Raw genomic sequence first — 15,253 nt, 5'->3', positions numbered from 1 at the left:
TGTTTCATATTGGAATAGATTTGTTTTAGAAAAGGTAATCATGGAAAATGTAGCTTTTGTAACAAATGCTCTGTAATTCAATGTTGTATTGGCAGAAACTATGTGATTTCATTCATATAGAAAATCATTTCAGCTTTTCTTTTGGATAATCTCATGATAAAAAGCAGGTCCACTCACCTGATAATTGTTTTTATTCCTGATGTCTAAGCAGTACATGTCTGTAGTTTGATAAATGCATTTCAATAAACTCAAACCTCTGTGTATGAGATGTAGCTTTATTTTATACTTATACTTTTGGAGCCACTTGTGCTGTTCAAGTAATATTGTTATTGTTAACTGAAAGCAACACTATTGCCCCAATTGCAATATACAGCATGTGATTTAATTTGATGCAATAAATCCTATACTGTTTTTTTATTGCATTACAAATATCTGACTTTACTATTCCCAGAAGGAGATTCTTTTAAAGTGTTGCCCCGCAAAGAATTGATAGAAAGAAAGTTCAATATAACTAAGTCAGGATACATTTAAACCAATACCATTAAATAGTAAGATGCACACAGCTTTACAGTCACTAATATAAGCACGGAAAGGATGAAATTCAAAGAATGAGAATCTCCTGTGACTCACTTTGGTGTTAAAAGCCAGAGCAGAGCAGCTCAAGCTGGACTAACAGGGTCTGTCCTCTGAGTTCTGGTAACACGGTTTTGGATGAGCTGAAGTCTCCACTTAGTTCTATCGTCACAGTCTTTTTCAAGGAAGCCGGTAAGAGTGATCGTATGCTCTTGATCGTTTGAGAAGCAACGCTTAGATGTGAATCCTCGCTGCGATATCTGATTTAAACTTGAAACTTGAGTTTCCTCATGACTTAATCAGCCTACATTTCACTCTTAGCCGCTCAGTGACATCTCCAGCACATCATTCAAATCCCAAGTCAAAACTCACCTGTTCAAACTGGTTCATTATTTGGACATTGTGCGCTTCACTTGGTTTTATGTTTAAGATCTGTTTCAATGGTGTCTTGATTTATTATTATTACTATTATTATTATTACATTGAAGGAACATTTCCCAGAAATGTACTTTGGTGGTCCACTATACAACAACCAAGAAGGTCCACTGGCCAAAACCAGTCGGCAAGGGGCTCCAATCTGGCCATAGAAACCACCAAGAAAACATTGACCAAATTAATTTAATTTTAAGAAAACAAAACAAATTTCTTCAGATGAGCAGACACAACAACAACAACTGGGACCCACAGTGGGTGCTTGAAACGATTAGTTTATATGAAGTGAGTTAGACAAAAAAAAACAGTAGGCTTTCAGTAAAATGATCATTTTGTGAGGTGAATTTGTACCCGAGACCTGCACTGTACCTGTTTCACTGCAAGGGGGCGCTGGAGATCCACGAGGACGAGCCTCACTTTCGTGTAGAGGAAATAAATAGAAGGAAAGGACCAGACAGATCTGCCCAGCATGAGCCCATATTTGATAGAGATGCAGCTCAGATGACACTTTGTATGTAGCGTTATTATTAATTTTACTCAACATGATGTAACGTGTGTACATATGGTGTTTTGGTTTTTTTTTTTTTTTTTTTTTTACAAGAAATGTTTTAATTTGGGATGAAAATGCATTCGTTTCACCAAATGTTCAATCAATTAATCGGCATATGCTTGTCTTAGTTAAATGATGAATAAATATAATTTCGCTTGAATTGAAAGAGCTTAAAGTGCGTGATGATGTGCGGGTCTGACTGCAGGGTTTGTGTAAGTTAACACACACACACACACACACACACAAAGACAAAAACCAAGAGTCAAATCCTCAGAAATGTGTGCGCAAATCCTGGATTACCTCGTGCATCTTGCACATGGCTCGCACTGAATTGACTTTGACAATTACAATAACGGGATAATTGCAATCTGTCACCCTACATTCAATGTTAGCATATCACAAAATAACCAATCCAAGCCCCCCCCCCCCCCCCCCCACACACACACACACACACACACACACACTCCACACACACAATGATCTGCATAACACACACAGCACCCCACTTTGTAATTATAAATGAATTTCACGGTGCGAGGCTTTTAATGCAAATAATATGGATCATTCCTCACCCCCCCCCCCCCCCCCCCCCTTTCACACCGACAGGACAGTGTGTGTGTGTGTGTGTGTGTGTGTGTGTGTGTGTGTGTGTGTGTGTGTGTGTGTGTGTGTGTGTGTGTGTGTGTGTGTGTGTGTGTGTGGGGAGGGGATCAGATTGCGGCCCAGCTTTGTTTGACTAGCCTTCCCTCTCAAACGAGTTAATGGGATGGAAGTTATTTGCCACCCTGAGCCGAAGATGCTCGGTCGAGCAGAAGTGTCGAATTAAAAAAAAAAAAAAAAAAACGAGAGAAAGAATGAAAGAAAAGTGCAGGACAGGAGACAATGATCTAAACACTGCAGCACGACAAAGACAGACAGATGGAGGCTGCAGGGGTAGCCTGGGTCTCCCCGCGTGCTGTGTGTGTGTGTGTGTGTGTGTGTGTGTGTGTGTGTGTGTGTGTGTGTGTGTGTGTGTGTGTGTGTGTGTGTGTGTGTGTGTGTGTGTGTGTGTGTGTGTGTGTGTGCGCGCGCAGCGCGCGCTGACAGGGACCCCATCAGTGCAGGATCAGAGTGGGGAAATTGGAGGACAATGTTGGAAGAGGGGTGTTGGGGGATAATTTCGGCAGATCGGGGAGGCGGCGTCCCAGAGGTGCATAATTTACTCATTCATTAACTCGACCAAACAAGCGCCAATATTAATTAACTCCTTCCTCGTGCCCGGCCGCCCCGAGAAGCACGTGCTTTGTTGTCAAAAGGCCGTGGTGGTTCTTGGAAGTAAAGGATTTGAAATGAGAGCTGACAGGGTCAGAGGGCGTCTGGAGTCAGTTTGAGGCTGAGGAGCTTTCATAAATGCTTTCAAGTAGCACAATCATAAATAATCAAGTTCATTTCGGCTTACAGGGAATCTTGAGGCTCTTTTACTGATGTGAATCTGGTTTGTCTTGGTTTACATGGTACAACACAACTTGTCAAAACAAATATTGATGTTCCTTACCTCTCACCGCATTTTGGATCAGGAGTCATATAACTGTTGTGTAAAAGAAAACAATAATGGATTTAAGATCAGGAAGAAATACTGAATCATGTCGCTTTTTCTTAATATTGTATGTTTCCTCGTTTCTCCATATTTGTTAATATAATCAAGTCCAGTCACCAACAATGGCTAAAAACAACTGTCTAACCCCTGTTTGTGGTTGTTTTATTAAAATTGAACATAATGGGGTGAGATGCAAAGTAACAGTAAACTTAAATAGATGTACATGAGGGAATTTTGGACAATGCTTTTGCGATCAGTATTTAGATAATGCTGTTGATGTAAAATGTGCATTTTTAGGAATAAAGTGTTATATAAGTAATATACTGATATAATATTATTGCTATATAATAAATATAACAATTTATGAACAAAAACATATTGAGAAGAATTAAAGCAGACAACCCAGAGCTGCCAGACGAATCTAATTCAGACACAAACTACAGTTTTGTTTTTCACCTATTATTCTTAAAGAAACTTTTATTAAGAGGAAAATCCTCTTCAGAATGACCAGAGCATGAATTAACAGTTTTTTCTTGTATGGTTTTGGCCTTGAGGGCAGTTTTTTTTTTTTTTTGTATTTTGCTTGAGCAGTTCTGTTTCATTCTACTCTCGGGAACTTTCTAATACTGTACTACATGTATTTGACAGTTGTGGTTAGTTAACAGGAGCCAGGCACCTGATTTCACTTGGTCCAGCTCTCCTCAACACATTAATCCAGCCATGCGTGCACTCGGCTTGCAGTTGGTATTTCCGGTTGACGTAAGACTTCTTACTCCAAATGGACTTATTTTACTGTGTGCTACTTCAATAGTGTGATACACAGAGCACATGAGCTGCTTGGTCGTCCTGTCCAAACTGTGTCTATAGTCATTGTTTTGAGTTTACGTGCACATTTTACACTCAGGAAGTGAGCAGTTCTCCTCTCTAATTCCACTAGGGGGCGCTCCTCCACTGAGCGCCGCTGCAGTCAGGCCTTGCTAACTTTGATTAAGGTTTAAATTGGCTGAATTTAATGAACGCAGCCTAATTAGGCGGGATAACAGCTTTAATTGATAAGTAATTATTTGCCACAAATTGTTATTAATTCTCCAGCCCTGTCTTATAATACACCCCCCCACCCCCACCCCCACCACTCCATCCCCACCCCCAACCCCCCATTTCCCTCCTCCTCTACCTCGCCCTCCTCCTGCCCGAAACAGCATTTTTTTTCTATTGATGTAAACAAGCGCTGGTAAACAATTAGGCATATGTTAGGATTGGATGCTCTGCAGGGTATCACAAGGCTGTGCTCAGAGGACCTGCCACTTTACATCCAGCTCCACTGATAATGCTTAATTATCTATACATGTCCTGTTAATGTGGCTTCATGGCACTATGGAGGAGAAGGATTGTTCTATTTCTATCTATCTATCTATCTATCTATCTATCTATCTATCTATCTATCTATCTATCTATCTATCTATCTATCTATCTATCTATCTATCTATCTATCTATCTATCTATCCATCCATCCATCCATCCATCCATCCATCCATCCATCCATCCATCCATCCATCCATCCATCCATCCATCCATCCACCCACCCATCCATCCATCCATCCATCCATCTATCTATCTATCTACCTTTAAAAGGCGTGTTAAACATGAGGCACATGGGTCAAAAATCCAATTTGGCCACAAAACCATCAAGCAAATTGTAAAAATTCCAAAGAAAACACTGATTTAAAAAGAAAAAAAAAATTCTTGTTTAAAAAAACCCCAAAAAACACACAAACATAATGCGACAGTTAAAGGAGAATCTTTTTTGAACATTTAACTGTATTTCAAACCAGAAGGTTTCATTAAAATTTGCTTTCGGTTAGATTGTAGTCATTTTCAGTCGTAAAGTATAAATTTACATTTTATAATGACACTTTTTTTTACTGGTCCAACCCACTTGAGATGAAACTGAACTGTGTTTGGTACCTGAATTAAAATGACTGGCATCTATATTCTTTATATTAGTATTCTGCATATATTCTATACACTATATTCTTAATAATATAAAGACACCATGGATTTAAATGCATGACATTCAGCTGACTCAACACACGCTTGAAAATAGAAAAGAAAGAATATTAATTCCACTCAGTGCAGGTGTGTTTACAGAACTCTAATTACAATATAGCACCTCATGGTACTTGTACATTCAAATAAACAAACACAGTTAGATTAATGAAAGAATGGTATGTTGGTATAGACTTTGACATGTTAGTGAAGTGCTTTTGTTGGATGCACTGAAGTAACTGTATAAATGGCATCCAAACAGCTGACAGTGTTATCCTGTAACGATTTCAGTATAATAGGTTTCATACTTAAATCTCTTACTGGTGATTCAAATGTTGACAGGTTGTCTGTGATGACTCACTCACAGTTCTTAGCAGTGAATTTCTAATAGTAAACAAATAACACATCAATGTTTAACCCTAATCTAGGACAGCGCATGGGTTTTTCCACCGATGTCACGGCATTGTCAAAAGGTTTATTTATGGTGACTTATGTTAAAGTGGTAGCCACGTGTTGACGCCCAGTTCACGTGGCCTGTCAAGACAGTTTCCTACTTAAACGGCCTCATTTACAGTTAAAACACACATGATTGGCCTATAAAACGAGTGAGTGAAAATAGTGACTGTAAAGTACAAGACGACTAACATGATCTGTCGGTGAGGCTCAGGAGGTGAATATTATCAGACGATACATTAATTTGTTTGTATTGGTGAAGATGTTAGAGAAAATATGCCACTTTTATTAATACAGCATATACTGCCATACTCTAATAAATATATTCTGGTCCACTTCCACATGCAGTGGGAATTGTGCGTCAATAAAATGCATATAGTCGTGTCTTTACAGGTGTACCAACATTCAAATCATAAATGAAATGAAATAAAGATGTGATAACTTACACCTGGCCATCATTTATCTCATTTCAGTAGATGGAGAGTATATAAGCTATTTGAAGTAATGTAATTGTGACATCTACATAAATTGAGAGAAAACATTGTTACATTGAAGTTGAAAATCTGCACATCTTCATGGTTTCATACCATATAACTTTAAATAAATGTTGGAAATTGTATCCAAAACAGGAATGAAAGCCTCATAAGCACCACTGAGACCATTTTCACAGCTGTACAGGTTGTCAGTCCAACGCAAAAGAGACACACAACAACCACACAACAACCACACACTCCTCAACACACACAAATACAGACAATTTAAGGTCACCAATTATCCTCAAACACATGTTTCTGGACTGTGTGAGGAGATTGGAGGTCCTGGAGAAATCCCTCACGTGCCCAGGGAGAACATGACACACCAGCTGGAGAAAATCTGGAGCGCTAATCACAAAAAAACACCCACTTAAGAGGAAAATCAACAATCCAGAAATATGGCTTGTGTAGAGTGACACTGGCAACATCTGGAAACTTTTTGTTGAATCAAAGAATGGTAACAGCTTTCTGATGCAGATGACTATAATTGTTTAAAGCCTTTTGGCTCACAGCTTTCAAATGTATATGCAGTGTTTAGTTATACAACGTCTAATATATGAAGCGCAAAGCAGAACCATTCTCATTGTGTTGAGTTTTAACAACCAGAATAAAATTAACAAGGATATTGATTCATCCATCCATCTTAATGCTTTATCCATCTTAGGGGGGGGGGGGGGGGGGGGGGGGGGGCTTCTTGACATGTTCACAAGAAACTCTAGACATGGACACACAGGCTGAACATGCAAACTCAACACAACCCCAGTTCTGGACTCGATCTGTGGGTTTTATCCCTGTGCAGTGAGTGAGCTCACCACTACACCACCACTTTGAGGGAAAAAAACAACAACATCATCTTGTGTTTCGTCTGTGCCTGTTTAATGTTTGTGTGTTTAGAATACTGGAGTGGATGTGGGGAGTTTGTGGAGATGACTGTGAACTCATTAGGACTCGCAGACAGGCAGAGCGGAGAGAATAAAGCCTGATCCTGAGCTGAGGCCTTTGTCTCCAGCAGCAGCAGCAGCTTCAGCAGCAGCGTCAGTGCGCATGAGCCGCTCCGACTCACTTATTCATTAAAGTGATTTAAATGAGACGCGCGTGAACTTGCTTCCTAATTAAAACATCTTTTCCTCGTTTACAGAGCGGCTTTAAGCTGCAGCTCTGCTGGGGGGAGAGAGGAGGAGGAGGAGGGGGAGGAGGGGGGGGACTCTGCTCCCAGCAGATGGTTTTGTTGGGCTCGAGTAGCCAGCGGAGCGGCCACGAGCGGGCTCATCCATTCATCCAGGCGCGCGCTCGCACTTTCTCTCTCTCGCTCTCCCTCTCCCTCTCGCCCCTCCGTCACTCCCTCGTGCACGCGCGCAGAGAGGCGAGGCGGTCTTGATAGGCTTTGCTAAACGTATATGCAAATACTCGCGTGAGAAATTGGCGTCACCGCCGCTCAAATTACTATATTTTGAAAATGTTAATTTGCATAGCGGATTTCCCTGCGGGCTCGCGGGGTTAATTAGGTCTATTTCCGAGCGGCTTGTGCCAAGACAGGCGAGGGGAAAAAGAAAGGCTGGAGAAAAGAAAAGAGGGAGAGAAAGGAGGGAGATTCAAGTCGCTGATAACAATTAAAATGCCTATCTTGGACTCTTTCAAGCTTGGGGATTTTTTTTGTTTGTTTAATTTTTATTTATTTATTTATTTATTTTTGCATATTAAGCACGTTTTAAAGAAAGGTGATAAGTCGTTTTTAATTGAAATGGGATTATTGCGCCATTAAAGTTTGTCTTCTTTTTCAAATGCAGACACGCAGGGAGGCTTTATAAAGGCTCCAAATTTTAAAGGCATCGAGTTTATTCTAGCAAACAAGAAGGTTGAATGAAAGCAAATAACTTTAGCCAGTTTGTATTTCCGCCAGATTTCCTGTCAGAGGCACAATTACGCTCATAATTCGACGGAGGGAAAGTTTCTAATTGCGCACTCGCCTGGAAATGGGGGGATTTTCTTTTTCTAAATTATCAAAGCTTCCAATAGTGTCAGAGAAAGAGGGGGAAAAAAGATTTGTGGCTTGAAGGAAGAAAAAAGAAAAAGCACACAAAACATCAATACATTAAATCCTTTCACTTTTTAATTGGAATGTAGTTTCCTGGTTTTGGGGCTGCGCACAAAAGATCAAAAACCGTCTCCCAACAATTAATTTAGATTAGACTCTTAATTATCAACCAATCGACTAAATAATGACTGACTCCATTTGAGATAGTTAAAAATTTACTTGCAGGCAGTAATTGAGTAATTAACTCTCCAATGCTTCACCTTAGTTTGCTAATTAAAAAATAAGTATGACTTGATTCCTTCTCTCAAGAGGCTTGTTGAGGGCTTTGTGGCTGAAAAGAGATTCTCTTTCTTGTCTGCAGTAACCAACATGGTCAGGGGGGCTAGTCTTTCTATATCTGAGGCATGTTTGAGAGAGAGAGAGAGAGAGAGAGAGAGAGAGAGAGAGAGAGAGAGAGAGAGAGAGAGAGAGAGAGAGAGAAAACAAACTGAGGTTTCAGGGGAGTTTCTCCTGGATGTTCTGTGTGGATGTACATCAGTGTGTATCCCCTCAGGATCATGACCACAGGAGACATGTTGAGTGGTCAGTCTGCCTCCATCCTGTCCGGGCGAGCCTTTTTCTGGACACAAACACTAAAAAAAGCGAAAGAAAGAAACATATGAAGGGAAGTCGAGCAGGATCAAAGGTAAATATCATATCAAACTGGATCTTTAAATACCCATAAACCTCATCTCAAATTAACTTGAACTGGCTTTTTGGAGGGGGAACTTGTGGTTTTCAGCCTGTAGCTCACATTTATATCTCACACAGTGTGTCAGCTGTGGAGTTCTGCACATTACAAAGAGATGGTTCATAACTCCCTCAACCCTCCCTCATGCGGAGGCATGAGGCTAAATAACCTTTCCCAGAATTCATAGAGGAGCTTCACAACTCATCATTTCAGAGGGTTTGTATGATGTAGAGTTTTTAAAAGTGATGCAAAATCGATCCGCAGAGGACACAGATATTGATCCATCTATCTTCTATAGCAGCTTTATCCAAGTCACAGGAGACATTAAATAAAGATAATACAAGTGTTTGTAGTGAGTCTTATATTTCATGTTAGTAGTACATCTTTACAATAAAACCTTTTTTATTAGGGGATTAAAGCTGGACATCTTCCAACCATCAACATATCATTTGTACATAAATGTTATGAAATTCAAATAAAAAGTAAAAAACCCCAAAAAGAACCAGAATATCTTGTATGTTCCATCAACTAAATGGTAACTGGACGTCACTTATATAGAACTTTTCAATTGTGTGAGCAGCCCCAAAGCTCTTGACATCGTTTATCACATTCACCCATTCACACACCAATGGAGGCTGTGGCCATGCAAGGTGCTGCCACTCCAATAGGAGCTATTTGGGGGTTCAGTGTCTTGCTCAAGGACACTTCGGCATATGAGCAGGTGGCGATTGGAATCAAATCGACAACTTTCTGATTGAGACAACCACTCTTCCTCTCTTCTCATTATTATTATTATTATTTGCTTTTTAAAATGACAAACTAGAAATATAAAACCTCTTTACTGGAGAAATTAGAAAGCTGCTGAGCTCATTGCTCTTGAAGAGATTTTTACGTCTGCCAGGGACGTAATAAAATCATTTGGCGTATGATTATCTGATTGTCTGCATGTCTGTTAGCAACGTTACGTTCAAACTACTACACGGATTTTGTTGAAATTTTCACCACAGATAGATATGAGTTTACAAGATCAAGATTACAAAAAAATTACATTTCTGTTCTGGGAATGAATTTTAGATATTGCAAATTATATGGGCCTGGCTTAATGTCTTTATCCAGGTCAAAGCAATAAAACGTTTCTTTTTTTTGAGTCCAGGTCAATCCTTGGAAGGCGTCAGAAATCTCCCATTGCTCTTGTTTTAATCAAAAATTTTTAAATCTAAACTGGTCAGAAGTGTAGTAAATGTTGCGGAGAATTTGTTTTTGTTTTTTCAAAAGGAATGAAAAGCTGAGTTTCAGTAATCATCTTTATATAAAACTGTTATCTGTAAATACTATATGTTTTGATAAAAGATTGCAAAAACTAATAGGTTCCTGGAGATTTCATAGGATACATGACTGAGTTCATTGACATTCATAACCCAATGTGACCTTGAACCTGGATCCACACATTAGTGGAAAGACGAATGAATACATTAATAAAGAGTATACATTTAATTGATCACGTTAAAAAAAACAAGTTGAAATTATTGAGGAAAAACAAGTGCAATGTCAGCTGTCGGGCATTTTAATGAGTAACGTGATGCAAAATACAGTTTAAAAAAATCTCCATTTGTTGATTGCTGATCTATTGGCTCGGGCCTTAAAGTTTAGTGTTTTGCCCACCATTCTGAGTAAAACTCTTCAGTCTTCTCTAAATAAATGACAAAATTCATGAATGGACCATTTGGTGGGCTGATTTTGGCTCACTGTCCCTATGTTTGACACCCCTGACATAAACAGATATTGGCCCTATATGTATATTATTCAAGACGCCATCATACTTGTGTGCTTGAAACAGGAGTGTTATGACTGCAGCTCTCTTTGTAGTGTTTCCACCAGGGGTCTCAAACTCACATTCTGGAGGGCTGCAGCCCTGCATGTTTTCCATGTCTCCCTGATTCCACACAGCCGCTTGCAATGAATAGCTTTTTTTTGGGCTATCCTCTATAAGTTACTCTATTTCTGACATCTGTTCTGTCCAAATGATAAAGATTCCAATCAGGTCCCTGATTGGCCACTATATTGGCAACATTCGACTCTCACTGTTTCTAAGTTGTGTCAATAATTGTAAAAAGTGAAAATATAAAGGCACAAAAAAGAGTTTTTTTTTTTTTTTTTTTTAATGGAACCAGTTTAAACAAGCAGTGAACAACTCGGACGAAGTGTTTCTTGATTTTTTTTTTTTCCATTTTAAAAGAAGTAGAAATAAATGCTACACTGTGTAATCATTGCCTAATACGGGGTTGTTCTTTTTCCATTACTTTTTTTTTTTTATGTCATGGAACTCCTGGTATCTCGACTGTGATGGATCTGCCCCTGGTTTTGATCTGGTATGTATAAGGAAAGAGGCCTCAGATCTTCGTTGACAACAGCTTCCAGTTAACCACCTCAGTGGGGGGTGGATGTGCGTGTGTGTGTGTGTGTGTGTGTGGGGGGGGGGGGGGTTAGTGTTTTGTTTTTCTCATTTCTTCCTGGTGTGTGAGTTTGGTGGCTGCACAGACAGATGAGAGAGGCGAGAAGGGCTGCAGGCGAGGCAAGCCGAACCCTGGCCTGTGCGCGAGTCGCCCATCTTATTATCAAGTTAATTAAAGCGAGCATCTGACAATGTCACTCGTGCCCGGCACGGAAAAAGGGAGGAGGAAGGAAGAAAAGCAAATTTAAATGCTGCGGTCTCTTAGGACCTCATGTCAAGGGCTGCTTTTCATCGAGCTCTGCATGTGTTTGGCTCGCACAACCAGTGGGAAAGCAAAGAGAGAGAAGGGGGGGGGGGGGGGGGGGGGGTAGAAAAAAAGAGCTTTTTATAAGCAAATGACAAGAAGGCGCTGGATTTTGATGTTCAAAAATGGCAGCAGGAAAATAAATACACATCAGAAAGAGCAGCAAAGAAATAAAAAGGGAAACAGAGAGCGCATAAAGAGAGAGATAGAGAAGGGGTGACATGAAAAGCGCCTCTCAAGCCGTTCAAAGTTGCAGTCAGATTGGGGAGAGGGGTTTTATGAGAGCCCCACGACCAGGCCCGACATTAAAAGAGTCCATTTAAAAGCGACACATTGAAATGCAGAACGCCTGCTCGTGTGTGGACTCGGGGTCAAGTAACGGAGGGATTATATGGTTCTTCATAATAATATTAATTAAACAATTTACATGCTAATAAGGTAACAATTATCGGAGCTTCTGGTGAAAGATTCAGGTTATTACAACACGCCAATCCCAGGGCTACGGGTCACAGGCAGAACAGCAGAGAGAAATCTCAACTCAAATTAACATTCTGTCAGCTCCAGAAATTGGATAAATAAAGTCGAATTAATTCACAGTAATGGAAGAGGGAGGGGGAGCCACTTATTCAAGCAGCTCTGATTACCATTCAGTATTCACCAGCACGCGGGTGGCTCTCTGTCAAGAAATTTAACACAAAATGAAGCAGTCACTGCCTCGGGCAAGATTTGGCCCCTGCGACACCGTTTACAATTTATATGTATAATCTCTCTCTCTCTCTCTCTCTCTCTCTCTCTCTCTCTCTCTCTCTCTCTCTCTCTCTCTCTCCCGCTCCCTCCCTCCCCCAATGATGTCCACCTGGACACCCGTTTGCTCCTGGCCTGTGCCATGATTGTAAATTCTGAAACCTTTCATTTTCCATTTTCCAATGCACACTTCAATTCGAGCACCATTTCCCCCACATTAGACCAGACACTTAACTCGATAGGATAACTTGAAATTTTAATTGCAGTCATCTTCACTCTCTCGCTTTTCTCCTTCTTCTTTTTTTTTTTTAAAGACCTTCACTGCACAGACACAGAGACCGCTCGATATCAAGACCGCTCGATATCAAAAGCTGATTCTGTTCAGTTTTAGCAGAGCGTCCCTGTTGGCAGACTCCACTGATGTCTAAACACATAAATAAAACCTAACCCAGCAGCAGATCTGGCTTATTGAGACAAATGATTGCGTTAACATGACTTTACTTATCACGTTTTCATTTACCTGATCCCACATGTTGGATATAGGGTGACCTCTAGTGGTTGAAGTAATCGTGACAGGAACCATGCAGAAAATCAGATGAAAGAACGACAATGTCCACTAACGTGTTCATAATGGGTTTCAGGGATTATTGATGACCGGTAATGCGGTTCCGTCTCAGTCACTAGAATAGAATAATATAATATAATATAATATAATATAATATAATATAATATAATATAATATAATATAATATAATATAATATAATATAATATAATATAATATATATAATATAATATAATATAATATAATATAATATAAGATAAGATAAGATAAGATAAGATAAGATAAGATAAGATAAGATAAGATAAGATAAGATAAGATAATGGCTTGTGTAGTGGGTAGAGATTGTGAGGAGGGGTACAAGCACTGTATTGGGTGTACATGACCTTTAACCCCAGTCAAGATGGAAGAGGTCAAGAATAACTTTCGGATACCATGAACTAACTTTATGTCTCCACATTGGATTGTTTTTAAGATCCACGTACTATTATTCAAGCACCAATATCCAGTTAGATTTTTGTTATATCCAGTTCAGATGTTTTTGTGAAAACAGATATGTTAACTGACATACTAACAGAGCAATTTAGCATGAGATGTTTGTATTTGGCTCAAAGCTCTCAACACTAATGTTATCTACTGGAATTCTGCTTTTACAAAGACAAATGGACGTCTATCTTTCAGTAAAGCATTGGGCCGGCTGGATTGTCCTATAGTCTGATGGAGTGGACTCTGAATTTTAGTTGAATGGTCATAACAGTGTTTATTGTTCAAAGGGCAGAATATATTTATCCACATAGGTCGATGCACCAAGTCAATGTAAACCGTATTTGTCAGTCATATCAGAATTTCAAAGAAAGCTATCTAACAAAACGGTCATCGATTACACTGCATGTAATCTTTGGGTTTTCTATTTTAAATCTTAAAAAATACGTTTACGCATTAAAAAGTTTTTTTTTTCTTTTCCTGTATTACTTCCTTCTGCAAAATACATCACCAGTAGCCAACATAGTTGTTGTTTTTTAAGATTATGTTAAACTATCATCGAAAGGACACATGATTTATAGAGCCTTTGAGGCAGCTTTTGACCACTACACCTATTAAGGGTATTACTCATACTATGAGGTGTGCATGAACAACACAATGTGAGTCAGACATTAGTCATTTGTAATGAAGACAGGTCCAGATCATGGATTCATCGTGGATCAGGGATTGCACTCTGTCAAACTTGTGCAAAAGTGTAAAAAGACGATGAGATTGGTGATACGTGTCAGAGAGCTTAATAATACACATTCTTTCCACGGATTATCTACGGTAGGGAAAGTGACATAGAAGACTTTTAAGCTTTACACTCTTCATATTGAACTGTGAGTGCTTCAGGACAAAAGATGGTCACTTTTTACGGTAACACCTTCAGATCTGTTCACCGAAAGCCTGAAAGAAGCATTCTAACAGTAAATCGACTAATTCTATGTTTAAAATGATGAGGCCTCGATTGTGCCATTTCTCCTCAAAGATCGAGAGATGCTGTAGTACTTTCAGTCATAGCATTGCAAACTGAGTCGACTAACCACACCACATGAGGTTGTACAGTTTGCCACTGCTGTGATCTGACATTTTCAAACCAAACCTTTTGATTTACATCCTTTTCCTCGGTGTAAACATCTGTATGTTCTTGACATCTGGCTCTACTAGATTTGCTGAATGACTTTATTTATATATATCGTCAACACTAGTAGCTGGGGGTGGTTCTGACACTGTACGGCGGGCCTCAGTTTTGAGGTTAGAGAGGGCTTCATGAGGTGCAATCTGGGAAACATAAGGTCGTCTTCCCAGCACGATTGTTTTCCTTTCAATTTTTATGAAGAAATTATATTTAAAAGTAATAAATTATGGCTGGAATGTTGTAGGCGTAAATGATATATTAAAAATGTAAAATAAGTTTGAATTAAAAAAAAAAGAAAAAAAAAGAAAGTTGCAACAATTACAGACTATATATAAAGTCCTGGTAGATGTTCATTTCAATACATCCCACTAGCATGAGAAATGTCCCTTTATTCCCCATGTGTTACAAAACCAGTTAATAATTGTATCTAATGTTGTGGAAAAAGGTTTTTTTACTCAGTGTGTGACAAACTTTGTTGAATTTAATTCAAAATAGTCAAATTAATAAAATTCCAAATTTAGGACCAGTAAAATAGAAGAATAAACACTTTTGAATAGAAATATTTGGACAGCCATGATGTAGTCTTGTATTTTAGTGCAAAG

Source organism: Blennius ocellaris (assembly GCF_963422515.1).
Source record: "Blennius ocellaris genome assembly, chromosome: 3".
Taxonomy (NCBI): Eukaryota; Metazoa; Chordata; class Actinopteri; order Blenniiformes; family Blenniidae; genus Blennius; species Blennius ocellaris.
This window is presented reverse-complemented; position numbering follows the sequence as displayed.